Source organism: Giraffa tippelskirchi, chromosome 10, assembly GCF_054371585.1.
Source record: "Giraffa tippelskirchi isolate mGirTip1 chromosome 10, T2T-mGirTip1v1.2.pri, whole genome shotgun sequence".
Taxonomy (NCBI): domain Eukaryota; kingdom Metazoa; phylum Chordata; class Mammalia; order Artiodactyla; family Giraffidae; genus Giraffa; species Giraffa tippelskirchi.
Window position 1 is genome coordinate 42,509,742 of NC_137284.1, and position 13,925 is coordinate 42,523,666.

General features: G+C 39.5%; 1 pseudogene; it reads right to left on the reverse strand.

Moving 5' to 3' along the window:
• Positions 1-1,957: 1,957 nt before the first annotated feature.
• Positions 1,958-13,561, reverse strand: LOC145522449 (adenylate kinase 2, mitochondrial-like; annotated as a pseudogene).
• Positions 13,562-13,925: the final 364 nt, after the last annotated feature.

The window sequence follows — 13,925 nt, forward strand, 5'->3', positions numbered from 1 at the left end:
ATGTTGAAGCTGAAACTCCAATACTTTGGCCACCTCATGCGAAGAGTTGACTCATTGGAAAAGACCCTAATGCTGGGAAGGATTGGGGGCAGGAGGAGAAGGGGATGACAGAGGATGAGATGGTTGGATGGCATCACTGACTCGATGGACATGGGTTTGGGTAAGCTCTGGGAGTTGGTGATGGACAGGGAGGCCTGGCGTGCTGCGATTCATGGGGTTGCAAAGAGTCGGACACGACTGAGCGACTGAACTGAACTGAAAGAGAAATGAAAGGTAGTGAAGGACCATAATTTATACAGACTTCTATCTTGGTCAGATGTTCTAATTTATATGGTGGGAGACCGTTAATATAATTTAAACTAGGAAGGTGTGATGAGATTAATGTGCAAAGTCAATTTAGCTTAGCAGTTGTAATACATGAGAGTCAAAAGCCAGCTCTAGCTTTAAGAGCAAAGATTACAGGAATAAGAAGCAACTGGCTTCTGTCTCCTTTCTCCCACATTGTGCATCTGCGAATCTATACAAGGACCTCACCTTCTTGTATTGAATTTATTTACCAGGCTCTCTAAGAGACTGAGTTTCCAGTGGGCAACTACCATGTCTTACTCTCTTCTGTTTCTCTGGGCACTAAAACAGTACCAGGTACATGACTTAAACCACTACAAGATAAATTGTTATTGGCTTAATAGACCATTCAGGGGTGGTTTTTGTGAAATTGAGAATAAGTTTAGAAAAAATAAGAGAGAGAAAAAGAACAAATTAAAAGGTAAGAATTTCCACTTCAGAAAATCTGCTGAAAGCGTACCTGAAATAAATGATAAAATAGTGGACTTTGCTTATTTTGCAAGCCTATTATATAATGTGTATACATTTTTATAGGCCTATTTAAAACACTGTTTTGAAATGAACAAAAAAAGCAATAATATACACTATGGAATTTAAATAGTCTTATTATATGCAACAAGCTTTTGAGTACATGTCAGGCTGTAATTTGGGTTGGAAAGTGGGGTGAGGACAATAATTAGCAGCCATATTTCTTGAATCAAATTGTGTTACAGACTTCTGGGAGGTCACTGAGGTATATTGAGCCTTACCCTACTTTGTGTCATGCTGAAATATTCTTAGAAAGCCCATATGATGAGCCATCATCCTTCCCTTATTCTCTCTTTCCAACTTGACTGGTGTAGTTTAGCCAGACTTTCTTCCACATCTAAATTATTGAACTACTTTTGTGGTTGATCTCTCGTGTCAAAACTAGACTAATAGTGAGGAAGGACAATGGATTTTTAAGTCAAATAGACTCAGTATTGAAACTGAGCTCTTTATCCTTTTGTCAAATAATTTCTTTGACTCTGTTTTCTTTATGTGGAAAAAAAACACAACTATTCCCTATTTGTAAGGATTATTGGGAAGATTAAATAGGAAATCTTTATGTGTTTATAATCACAGTAAGTAAAATTCTCAGATATTATTATTTCTGATTTTTTACCAATTGAATAAGCCCAAATAAAGTAAGTAGATTTTAATGAGAGATATCATGGGATAGGGGAAAAACATGATCAGTTGGACCTCATCTACAATCCTGTCTTTATTTTCTTATTTTCACATATATGACCCTCAAATAGTGTGCAGCTGGTGAGTAAAACAAGTAATTAACCAAAATTTACAAAGTTGAGTGAAACTAGTCCTAGTATTGGCTAACCTCTCTGGATGTAACATAAGATGGGAAATTTGAGTCTTTTAGGTTACTATTCTGCTATGTTCATTAAAAAAGTCTCAAAAGAGTAATAAATATAATAGTAGCATAAAATATATATACATATAATTAATATCCAGTTTATTCCCAGTGAATGAGGACTTTATGAAATGTGATAAAATTTGTTTCCTTATATATCTAAAAAGCGCTGTTATTATACACTTTGAAAATCTTTTTTGGCTGTAGTTCAATCTAAACTTGTCAAAAGTCAGAAGTAAGCTCTCCATCATCATCATCATCAATTTTCTTAAGTTCTAGAAACAATATCATACACATGTGTAATTTAAACTTTTTTGACTATGGTAAATTTGAGAACAATTTAGCTGTCACAGCAGGAATCATGGGTAGTATAAAATGAAAAAATGAGAACAATGACATACCATTATTACTGATAAGTATAGTCTAAAATTAGCTGATGTAGTGATTTCAGGTTTGAATGCACAGCTGTACCTTATACCTCTGAGAATTGTTTGCCAGGATCCAGTTTCAAGAACTCAGCTTTAGCAATCACTTTTTGCAAACTTTAGTCATTATCTGTGAAGATTTATTTTTTCCCTGTATCAATTTTGAATCTAGACACTCTAATAAGGTAACATTAAAATATTTTATTCATTAGTAAATATTCAAATTTTAATATATTAATTAATATTGAATTAGACAATATTTTTGAAAGTAATCTGCATTCTTTTAAGTGTTCTATAAGGTAATACATGGTGTCTCACACAGGTTCTCAAAAAATGTTTTTCAATAAGTGAAAAATGTATTCCTCTGCCTTTCTTTCTTTTACTTCTTTTGCATATGTATTGAGCAATGCTTTCTTTCTCTCCAGCTCCCCAATATTCCTACCATGATGAACACTGGCTTACAACTAAGATGAAATTAAGTGTTTTTTGGAAAAATAAAAGATTTCCCTCAAAGAATTATTAAAATTAAGAACTTGCACATATTCAAGTATGCAGAAATTTGTATATATTTTAAAGAAGTAAGTATCATCTTTCCTCCTACTCAAGTTAACTGTCAGGTTAAGACTGCAAGGGATAGTATATTCTTTAGAAAGAAACACTGCATGGAGATGAGGGCTACTAGAATGAGATACAGCATCTGAAGGTTTAATTTACGAAGGAGTTAGAAAGCTGGTTATATTGGGAGAAGAAACCGAAAAGTATTTGAACATTTAGAAATTCAAGTGGCAGAGGAATAAAGAAGTAGAGTGAATAAGTAGCTCAAGGTAGTTAAGCTGTGTTGGGCACAGACCAAGAGATCTGATGATTAAACTTGTAACTCAGATGACAGTGAGTTAGAATCTACGTATTGTTGGCTGGCTCATATACTGTGAAGTCCCATTCGGACAAATATTACAGACCAATTTCTCATCGTAGGTGACTCTCTTGGGTACTGACGTAATGGGAGGATTACTGGTCTTACATTAGAATCTCTAGTTCTGCTGTGTGTACTGGTGGCTTTAGCCAACTTATCGATCCAATTTGACCTTGATTTCTTCATATTTATTTATTTTTTAAACATTCTACTTGTTTGTTTTTGGCGGTGGTGGGTCTTCGTTGCTGCGCAGGCTTTCTCTGTTGCCGTGGCAGGGGCTGCGCTCGCTCTGCGGTGTGCGGCTCCTCGCTGCGGCCGCGTCCCTTGCTGCAGAGCGCATCTCCGGGGCGCAGGAGCTCGGTGGGCGCTCCCGGCCTCTAGCGCGCAGGCTCAGTGGTGGCGGGGCACAGGCTTACTTGCTCCCCGGTAAGTGAAATCTTCCTGGACCGGGGATCACACCTGTGTCTCCTGCATTGGCATGCAGATTCTTTACCACCTAGCCACCAGGGAAGCCCAATTTCTTCATATTTAAATTGACAACAAAAGGACTCAACAACAATACCTCGTGGTATTGATATTGTAATAGTAATGTGAAATTGATATGCTTAAGGTCTACTGCCCTGCATGGTTTTATTTTGATAACGTATATCAAAAGAGAGAGAAGAAAAAAAAAATGTAGTTTTCTGGTGAATACAAAGCATCAAGTTTTAGAATTTTTTTTTTTTTTTTAGATATGCGGGTTTTTAATTCTTTTGGCCCAATCCCTTTGAGACAAAAGCAGAGATTGATTCTTTAATTAAATTTTATGTAATATATGGGAAATAGGTTATCTTTAATTAAATTCCTCTGAGGATTTTTCTTCAGAGACTAGGGCAAGATCTTAAATTCACTTTGTGGAAAGTACTGTTTAATTATTAAAATGTAAAGTATTTTGAATCAATTTAAAATTGCCCCCCAAAATTCTTGTCCTATTAAAACAATATTTGGGAAAGGAGAGTTAAATATCAGTTAAATTATATAAAACCTTCCACAAAAATAGATGAGGTTAATAAACTAGTTTAAGTCAATATATGCCCCAGAATTGAACTGCATTATATCCTGATGCTGGGAAAAATTGAAGGCAAAAGGAAAAGAGGGTGGCAGAGGATAAGATAGGTTAGATAGCGTCACTGACTCAATGGACATGAATTTGTGCAAACTCCAGGAGATAGTGAAGGACAGGGAAGCCTGATGTGCTGCAAACCATGGGGTTACAGAGAGTCAGACACAACTTAATGACTGAGCTGCTGCTGCTGCTAAGTCACTTCAGTCGTGTCCGACTCTGTGCGACCCCATAGATGGCAGCCCACCAGGCTCCTCCATCCCTGGGATTCTCCAGGCAAGAACACTGGAGTGGGTTGCCATTTCCTTCTCCAATGCATGAAAGTGAAAAGTGAAAGTGAAGTCGCTCAGTCGTGTCCAACTCTTCGCGACCCCGTGGACTGCAGCCTACCAGGCTCCTCCGTCGATGGGATTCTCCAGGCAAGAGTACTGGAGTGGGGTGCCATTGCCTTCTCCAGTAAGAACAAATACCCCAAAGAAGTTTAAGATATAGGCATATATGCTTTCTACAGGAGCTCGATATGTCAGAAAAACAATACATTGTTTCAGAATGAAGAAAGCAGAGTAATGGAAACCAGCGAGAGTCTCATATTATTTTCATCTCACAGTGACTAAGGGAGAAGACAGAGAAAAGCAGACTCACTTCGCTAACAACAGCTTGACAGGAACAACCATTGAGGGGAAGATTGGCTCTGACAACACTGTGATGGTTCAACCCCACATCGGGGAGGGCATGGGCAAGGGTAAGATTCCAGGACGAGAAATCCTGGAAGTGCTGACGTAAAGGGTGAGGACAGAAATTATTAATGCTTATTTTAAGAAAAAGTGGCTCAATAAGAGGATACTGTGGAAGATAACTGGGACTTGTGCAATGGCAAAGAAGTTATTCTGAGATTTACACTTTATATTGACGTCTCATTTACTATAAATTTTTAGTATATGTTCTGCCGAAGCAAGCATCACTACAAATTTCTGACACTCTCCATGGCCTCCCTGGTGGCTCAGTGGTAAAGAATTTGCCTGCCAGTGGAGGAGCCACAGGAGACGGGGGTTCGATTCTGGGAGGGGAAGATCCCCTGGAGAAGGACATGGCAACCCAGTATTCTTGCCTGGGAAATCCCACAGACCACAGAGCCTGGAAGGGTACAGTCTGTGGGGTCACAAAGAGTCGGTCATGACTGAAGCGATTGAGCACATGTTGAGCACATGGTGCCTTTCAGCTCTCAAGTTTCTGTGGCTTTAAGAAGTATGATATTGATATTCATGCTAACATTCTTGTAAAGATTTTATTTTGTTTAAAAGAAATAAAATAGATAACCTGATTGAATGTTTCTAAGTCTGACCATTTGTTTTGGGGTCTTTAACCTGAATTTCGATGCTGGGCTTCCCAGGTGGCACCCAGCTGTCGATGTAGGAGACATGAGTTCCAACCCTGGGTCAGGAAGATCTCCTTGAGTAGGAAATGGCAACCCACTCCAATATTCTTGCCTGGAGAATCCCATGGACAGAGGAGCCTGGCGGGCTACAGTCCATGGGATCACAAAGAGTCAGACACGACTGAGCACGCACACACACATATAAAACGACAAAAAGCACTAGGACAACTCCTGAGATCCAGACAAATATCATGGAGAATACTAAACCTTCCTATAGGCTGGTCTATAGACGAGGTTCCACGAAACGTTTAATCCACTTTTACAAATAAAATTTGGAATGACTTTTAACACTATTGCTGTTGTTTTCAGATCTCCTACTTACAACCCCAAGGAGCAGGTAAATTTTTTTCACACCAGTGTCATCACAGAGAGATCAACTTTTTCAAGATGAGTCACAAGATAAAAATCACATCCTCGTTGAAGAGCAATGTTGGAAAACGCTACATTAAACTTGCTCTTTTCTAATATTTATTTATTTGGCTGCACCAGGTCAGTTGTGGGATGCGGGATTTTTAGTTGTGGCATACAAACTCTTAGCTGCAGCATGTGGGCGTTAGTTCTCTGATCATGGATTGAATCCGGGTCCTCTGCACTGGGAGCTCAGAGTCTTAACCACTGGGCCACCAGCAAAGTTCCTGGACTTTCATTTAAGAGTAAAACATTTGATTAACCCATGTGATGGGATTTTTTTTGATATTCTATACACTTACTAGAGGGCTTCCCCAGTGACTCAGTGGTAAAGAATCCATGTGCAAGGCAGCAACCACAGAAGACTTGGCTTCTATCCCTGGGTTGGGAAGATCCCCTGAAGGAGGGCATGGCGACCCACTCCTTATTCTTGCTTGGAGAATCCCATGGACAGAGGAGCCTGGTGGGCTAGAGCCCATATCGTCGCAAGAGCCAGACACAACTGAAGCAACTTAGCAGGCACGCGCATGCAAACTCACTAGAAAAGAGAATGGAGCCGAAGGTCAAGATTTTTCCCCATTGTTCTGACACCCTGCCCACTATTGATGGACATGTACTGTGAAATTGATCTGTTTTTCAGAGTTGTGGGTTATATAGTGGCAACATTTCAAGTTCTTGTTGATATTGAGAACATACCTAAATCTTTTAACAGCGTGTACATGCATGCTAAGTCACTTCAGTCCCGTCCGACTCTGTGTGACCCCGTGGACTGTAGCCCACCAGGCTCCTCTGTCCCTGGGATTCTCCAGGCAAGAATACTGGAGTGGGTAGCCATGCCCTCCTCCAGGAGATCTTCCCTATCCAGGGGTCAAAACTATGTTTTTTATGTCTTCTGCATAGGTAGGTGGGTTCTTTAACACTAGTGCCACCTGGGAAGCCCAAAACTTTTTACAATATTCCATTGTTATTCACAGATTTGTTTTCCATGATTTCAGTTACCTATGATCAACTTTGGTCTGAAAATATTAAATGGAAAATTCCAGAAGTAAACAATTCGTATTTTAAATTTAAAAAAAATTTGTGTAGCTGGATAAAATCTTGCACCATCCTGCTTCATTCCACTTGAGGTTATTCCTTTGTCTGGCATATTCATGCTGTATATGTGAGGCAGACACTTAGTAGCCATCTCACCTATCAGATCCATTGTGGGATCACAGTGCTCCTGTTTAAGGAACATTTATTTTACTTAATAATGGTCCCAAAGCATAAGAGCAGTGATGCTGGTAATTCAGATAATCCCTTACTGTGCCTAATTTATAAATTAACTTTATCATAGCTATGTCTGCATAGCAAAAAACAGTATACATAGGATTATGTACTATCTGAGGTTTCACGCAAACGTTTGAGTGTACTGAAATATAATCCCTGCAGATAAGGGGAGACTACTGTGAATCCAATTATTCTCAAATCTCCCAAGGTTTATTTTATTAAAAATTCATCAAATTTTTTTCATATTTCCTAATATTTCAAAACATATTTTTCCTAGTTAAAATAGCTTTTTCTCCCAATAATAAAAATCACACCAATAAATCATGAAAAACTAAAATAATATTAAAAAGTAAAATAAACTGAAGATTACCATGGTTAGTTGTTGGTGAATATAGATATCTCTCTATAAAATTACATAGATATTTTTAATGTAAAATTTACATTGTCATGCTGTACATATATATATATATTCTATAACCAATGTTTTCATTAAATGATATGACAAAAACATCTGTCGTGCCAATAAATAAAGATCTATATTATAGATACTTGGTTCATAGTTTGACCATAATACTTTATCTATTCATTCATATGTAGATTTACATTTAGTTTTTTCCCCTAGTTTATTGCTATTATAAAATTGACTTTGATTAACAAATATATAGACATAGTTTTGTGCATGTATCTAGTTATTGCCTCTAAATATATTCCAGGAAGTAGGGTTGCTAAATTGAAGGATATATTATTTTAAATAACTTTGATACAGAAAGTGTATACTCAACATAGCAACCAACAGAGAATGAGGGCATTTCCTTATAACCATCCTCTCTAGACTTTCTAATAGACTTTGTTATTCCTTTAAATATTCCAAAACCTTATTGGCATTGAAGGGGATCACAATATTCCACCCTCCAAAAAACATGCCATTTTGACATAGGGATTATTTTGAGCTGAAGGCGATTGAAAAGCAGCAAACACAAGCTTGCTGCCCTCCACCCTTCCGCCTGAAAGCAGGACATAAATTTCCCCTTATGAAGGTAATATAAATTTCCATTTGTAGAAGTGTTCCCTCTCCCATATCAGGAAGACCTAAGATTACACTGAAATGAGTCTGTAGGACACCTCTTACTAAACAACCCTTACTTACCATACATTTCCTAGTCATCTTCCACAACTTATTGATTTTCTCTCTTTTGTTTTTTTTTTTAACACAAACTTCTAGCACACTTTATGGATTTAGGGGTCAAACAAGGCAGCATTTGGACAGTTAAGAAAATACCTTCTTGAAAATGATACATCACAGTGCTGTTGAGTGATGTCAGTCACAGGATTTGAGGATGAAAAGGACGATCTTTGGATGATGTTGCTTAGGATACTTGGTCATTTGTTAAAAAGGGCCCTTTCGCATGACGTGGATGGAAGAAGGCAAGAGTGTAGGGCTGTGATGCATGCTGGGTGGTTGCCGTGAGCTTACCCACGGGGGCAGGTGGGCTGCCTCCTGACGCCAGTAAACTTGATTAGCTGAGTCAGTGTCCCCAGGAACACACTCTGTGTCCCTTTCAAATGTGAAGATGACATTTTAATCTATGGGGAACCAGGGTTAGTAGTCAACTTCCGCCCTGATCCAAGCTACAGGACGGCAAGGCGGCAGTGTGACTTTCTGCATATCTCGATTCGCAGGAGGCTCTGATAAAAGCTGAAGTCTTAGGGCACTGGCTTTGTGAAATATTGTCACCAGTCCAGAGTAAATGAAAATGTGATTCCTTAGAAATAATACTACATCTCCGTTTCTACCTATACCCTCCAATTAGTGTTTTTAAAAATTAATTTTCCTCTTTGTCGGCCGGGAGCCAGCTCACGAGATCCCCACCCACGGCAGAGTCATGAGGAGAAGACCTGACGAGCAGAGTGACTCAGGCCTCAGGGATTCTCGAGAGGCTGCCTCAGCACCCACTTTAAAGATGATATCTCTCTTTCTGATGCTTGCTATAATAAACCTCTTCTTATTTTCTATGACTTAGGCAAAAGGCCTTTCCTGATTCCCTTCTAAAATAGATGATTCTGAAACCTCAAATCAACAAGGCCCCTGAATGGTAGCACCCCAAATAAAATTATCTGGGATATAGAGTATGCTGATCTAAATTCCTTTTGCTAACATATTGGTTTGTTTAATAAATGTACCTGTGCCTTTGGAGCTAATGCGCATGACTGCTCTCTAGCAATAAAACAGCATTGAGAGCCTCCGCACAGAAAGCCCCTATGGGCACAAAACCCTTTGCAGGAAAAAAGGCTTGTTAGGAAATGTAAAAAATATTGCTTTGTGAAACTGTTACTTAATCTATATTTACTCACTATGGTTTTACTCTTAATGTATTGAAAGCATAATAGTTAGAGATTTATATAAATAGAAGTTTAGCTTTAATACAAATAATAAGACAATTGTTGATTTAACTGATGATTCTTACTTAGAGCTGAATTTCAGCTTGCTGTTCTTTGACTTTATGGAACTACATTCTTTTCTGTTAAGCTCAAGGCATAGAGTAAATTACCCAAAACAGGTTTTACCTTAAAACTCCCTGTTGATGAATTCTTTCCTGTTGTTCCCGATACTAAAGTGTTCTGACTGATCAACCCTTATCAATGGAGAGTCACAAGGTGTTAGCAGACCACCAGGCCAGAAGATGATGTAAACAAAATGAGGCTTTTTGTAACTAAAGACATGTAAATGGCTTCGATGAGGGTCGAAACTGCTGGCCCATTAAGCTAAATTGATAGGCACATTAAGATACACCCATTAAGCTGAATTGGTATGTCCCTTAAGCTGAATTGGTATGACTCTATACTTTACATTTGTTTCTATATACCACTAAAAATATAAAAGCTGTCTTGAAAAACAATGAAAGTAGTAGACACTTGGAAACGCTGAGACTCGCTGTGTCTTCTCATTCGTATCGCTGACGCCGTCCATCCTGAGGGAACTCTGGACCCGCTGGAGCTGGACTGCGGCATTTGTCTATACATTTTAAGACTCCAGCTTCATGTGAAAGAAATTGCTTCGCTGCAGCACGGCTGCTGTTTCCGTCTTGCGCCCTCCATCTCCTCCCCTCCAGCCTTACCCTGACCACCCTCCCCTCTGCCCAGCACCTACAGGCAGGGACCAGGCCATGCAGTGATGAGCAGCAATGTGGTTCTGCCTGGCCTTCTGTTTCTGGGATGTGGCTTTGGACAAGGCTGCTAGGATGCTGCAAACAGGACATCACGCGTCTGGGATGCGTGGATGGCAGAGTGGAGCCCCTTTTCTGTCTTACTACACCAATAGGGTGGTCTCAGTGTGGTAGGCCTCCGGGTGGACTTTCAAGGCCTTCTTATTATCATCAAGTCGGCAGATCAAGGGTTCCTCTGTGATACTATCTTTCGTGGACGCCTTTAGGGGGTTGAACTCCTTGTGTAGGTGTGGCCACTGTGGGGGCCTTCCCGTGAGTCTCTGGATCAGCAGAGAGCCTGGGATGCTGAACTCAATCACAGAATCAAGCTTCTCTTTCCTCTTCTCCAAGAGGTCACCAAGCCTTTCTGCCTGCCTCACAGTCTGAGGGAAACCATCTAGAAGAATACCATTTCTGCGTGGAGAGATCTCCCAATTCTTCTCAATGAGCTCCGTGACTGTTTTATCACTCACCAGGTTTCCAGCATCCACAGCTGTCTTCAGCTTTTCTCCCAGATCTGAGCCAGAAGACCCTTAGCATGTCCCCAGTGGCCAAATGGCAGAAGTTTTCAGTAAATTTGGGTGCCTGGGAACCCTTGCCAGTTCCAGGTAGCCCAGGTACCTTTGGGACACTCTTGAGTTGGTGCCACCTCGGGCATGTTGGTGGGCACCAAAGCCTCTCACTGCTTGTCCCGCCCACCTGTTGCTCTTTTTAAAATGATAGATAAGCTCTCAGTCTACCACTTTGGGTTTTCACTTCTTTTCTGTAGAGTCTCCAAGTACATAAAATATGTATGCCTTTCTCCTCGTAAGCTGTCTTTTGCCAGTTTAATTTGCATGATTCAAATGCAGAACCTAACAGCATAGAGGAAAAGGTTCTCATTCCTTTCAGCATAAAATACCTTCCTGTGTGTGGTGTCATAAAGTTAATGGAGAAGGTATAAAGTTGAAAAAATTTAAGCAGTTTTCAAAATAAATTTCACACTATCTTGCTTATAGTAGAGAATGGCTATCTATAAATAGCTCTCAGATAGCTGTTACTCCAGCCCAGCAAAGCAAAATCCCTAAAGCTCATATGAGTAAGAAATAATTGCTTCATTCTTTCTTATCTTCCTCCCTTCCTCTCCCTCCTCTTTCTGTCTTCTATTCTGTTGAAAACCCCAACTGAAAACATACTTGATCCCTCAGTTTTCTTAGGTGCTGGAACTTAAAAGTATGCATGTGTCTCTCTAGGAGTTTATAAGTGATGGTGTGCAGACAACTGCAATAAAACAGTCTTGATAATAGTGACTTCCCTAATGGTGTAATTTCAAAGGTGGCAAAAAGGCTTTCCCATTGTGGGAGTATTTCCTGGTGAAATGAACAAAGTCTTTGGAGTTAGACGCCTGTGCTTGTTCAGTTGTGTATGACTCTTTGCGACTTCATGGACTCTAGCCCACCAGGCTCCTCTGTCCATGGAACTTTCTAGGCAAGAATACTGGAGTGGGTTGTCATTTCCTACTCCAGGTGATCTTCCTGACCCAGGGATGGAATCCTTGTCTCTTGCATCTCTTGCACTGGCAGGTGGGTTCTTGGAGAGTTAGATGAGTGTGAGTTTAAAGTTTGTCTCTTCCGCTTGTCAACGGAGGCAAGCCTCTTAGCTCTCGCTAAACCTCAAGGTCCTCATTTGCAAATTAATCATGACTCAGAAATTCTTTGAGAATTAAAAGACTGTTTAGAGCACATAGCTCAGGTTTTGCATTTGGTAAATATTATTTTCATTCTTTATTATTACTTGAAGTTTCACAATAAAAACTACAGACGGTAGTTTTCTTTAAAGGTAGAATTTACCTTTAAAGAAAACAAAGTTTTGGTTCATCATGTTAAAGTTAAAAACAACAACAAGACAAAATAAAAAAAAAAATGAGGCTTAGAATGGGCAAGGATATATAGTGATTAGTTCAGGGTTACACAAGTTGAAAGTTTTAAAAGACTCAGGGTATAGCACTTACATGAGATCAATTCTTTAAGACTTTATCCCCTTTCAAAATTCAAATTACCTCAGAGAGAGATAACATCCTGAGTCTGATTATCAGTTATAATTTAGTGCTACTGTTTATAGACCCAATAAAGCATTTCCTGAGATAATCATAACTTTTATATTTCATATAAAGTCAGGAACTATAGATAAAGATGAAACAAATCACATACTCCAAGGGGAAAAAAAATAGGAGGAAGAGGGCCCATGTAATTCACCAACAGAGAGAAGGAGAATCTCTCTGCTAGGCATTTTCCTATGGTATTGCATTACCTTTTTTTTTGTTTGTTTGTTTTTACTCCTTTGATAATATGAGATGGATGACATTATCTTCATTTTGAAGAAAAGATCTGAAGTTCAGTGAGAATAGAATCTGTTCTCAGAAGTGTGTCAGCTTAACTTCAAATCCCACAGTATTCCCAATGTAGCATAATGCCTTCAGCCAAGTCTGGCTTCCTAATTAACAGCTCTAAAGTGAAAGTGTTACTCACTCAGTCCTGTCTGACTCTTCGTGATCCCACGGACTGTAGTCCCAGGCTCCAGTGTCCATGGAATTCTCTAGGCAAGAATACTGAGGTAAGGTCAACCTAGCTGCTCCATCCAGCTTGTAGTCCCAACATAAATTGATAGGCATTTTAGGGGGGAATTTAGAACAAAGTGATTCCTTTGATAGAAAGGATCATATCCAAAAGAAAATGGGAGCTTAAACTTAAAACAAAAGTAGAAAAAACTCAATTAGACTTAATACTTAAGAAAAGGGCTTCCCTTGTGGCTTAGCTGGTAAAGAATCTAACTGCAATGCGAGAGACCTGGGTTTGATCCCTGGGTTGGACAGATCCCCTGGAGATTGGAAAGGCTACCCACTCCAGTATTCTGGCCTGGAGACTTCCATGGACTGTATAGTCCATGGGGTAACAAAGAGTCAGACACGACTGAGCGACTTTTGCTTCATTTCACTTCACTTAAGAAAAAAGCAGGCTATATATATTTACTCTTACAACTATCAGATCAGAAGGGTCCTCAAGTTTTGCCTCCCAAATCTCTTCTATCCTCATTGTCCTTAATAGAGACACACTTCTTGGGGTTTATCATAACAGTCATTCTTAAATTTATGTAGCACTTGATACTTCGCAGCACTTTGCATCTCTTTGTTAGCACCTCTGGTTTCAGTGACAATCCCCACAGGCAAGATAGGAAGGCAATTGAAGCTTTTTATTTTCCAGGCTTCCAGATCTGGTTAGAGTTTTAGGAAGACTGGTAGAGAGGATGAAAACAAAATGGAGGGGACTTAGGGGCATGACATGGGCAGTTAAAAGGAGAGTTTGTCTCCTATATCAATTTCTTACAGTAAACCTTGTTGGGATGAATGAGTAGGAAAAAATCTAGATAAGCTCCACACTTAGGCCTTAGTAACCCAAG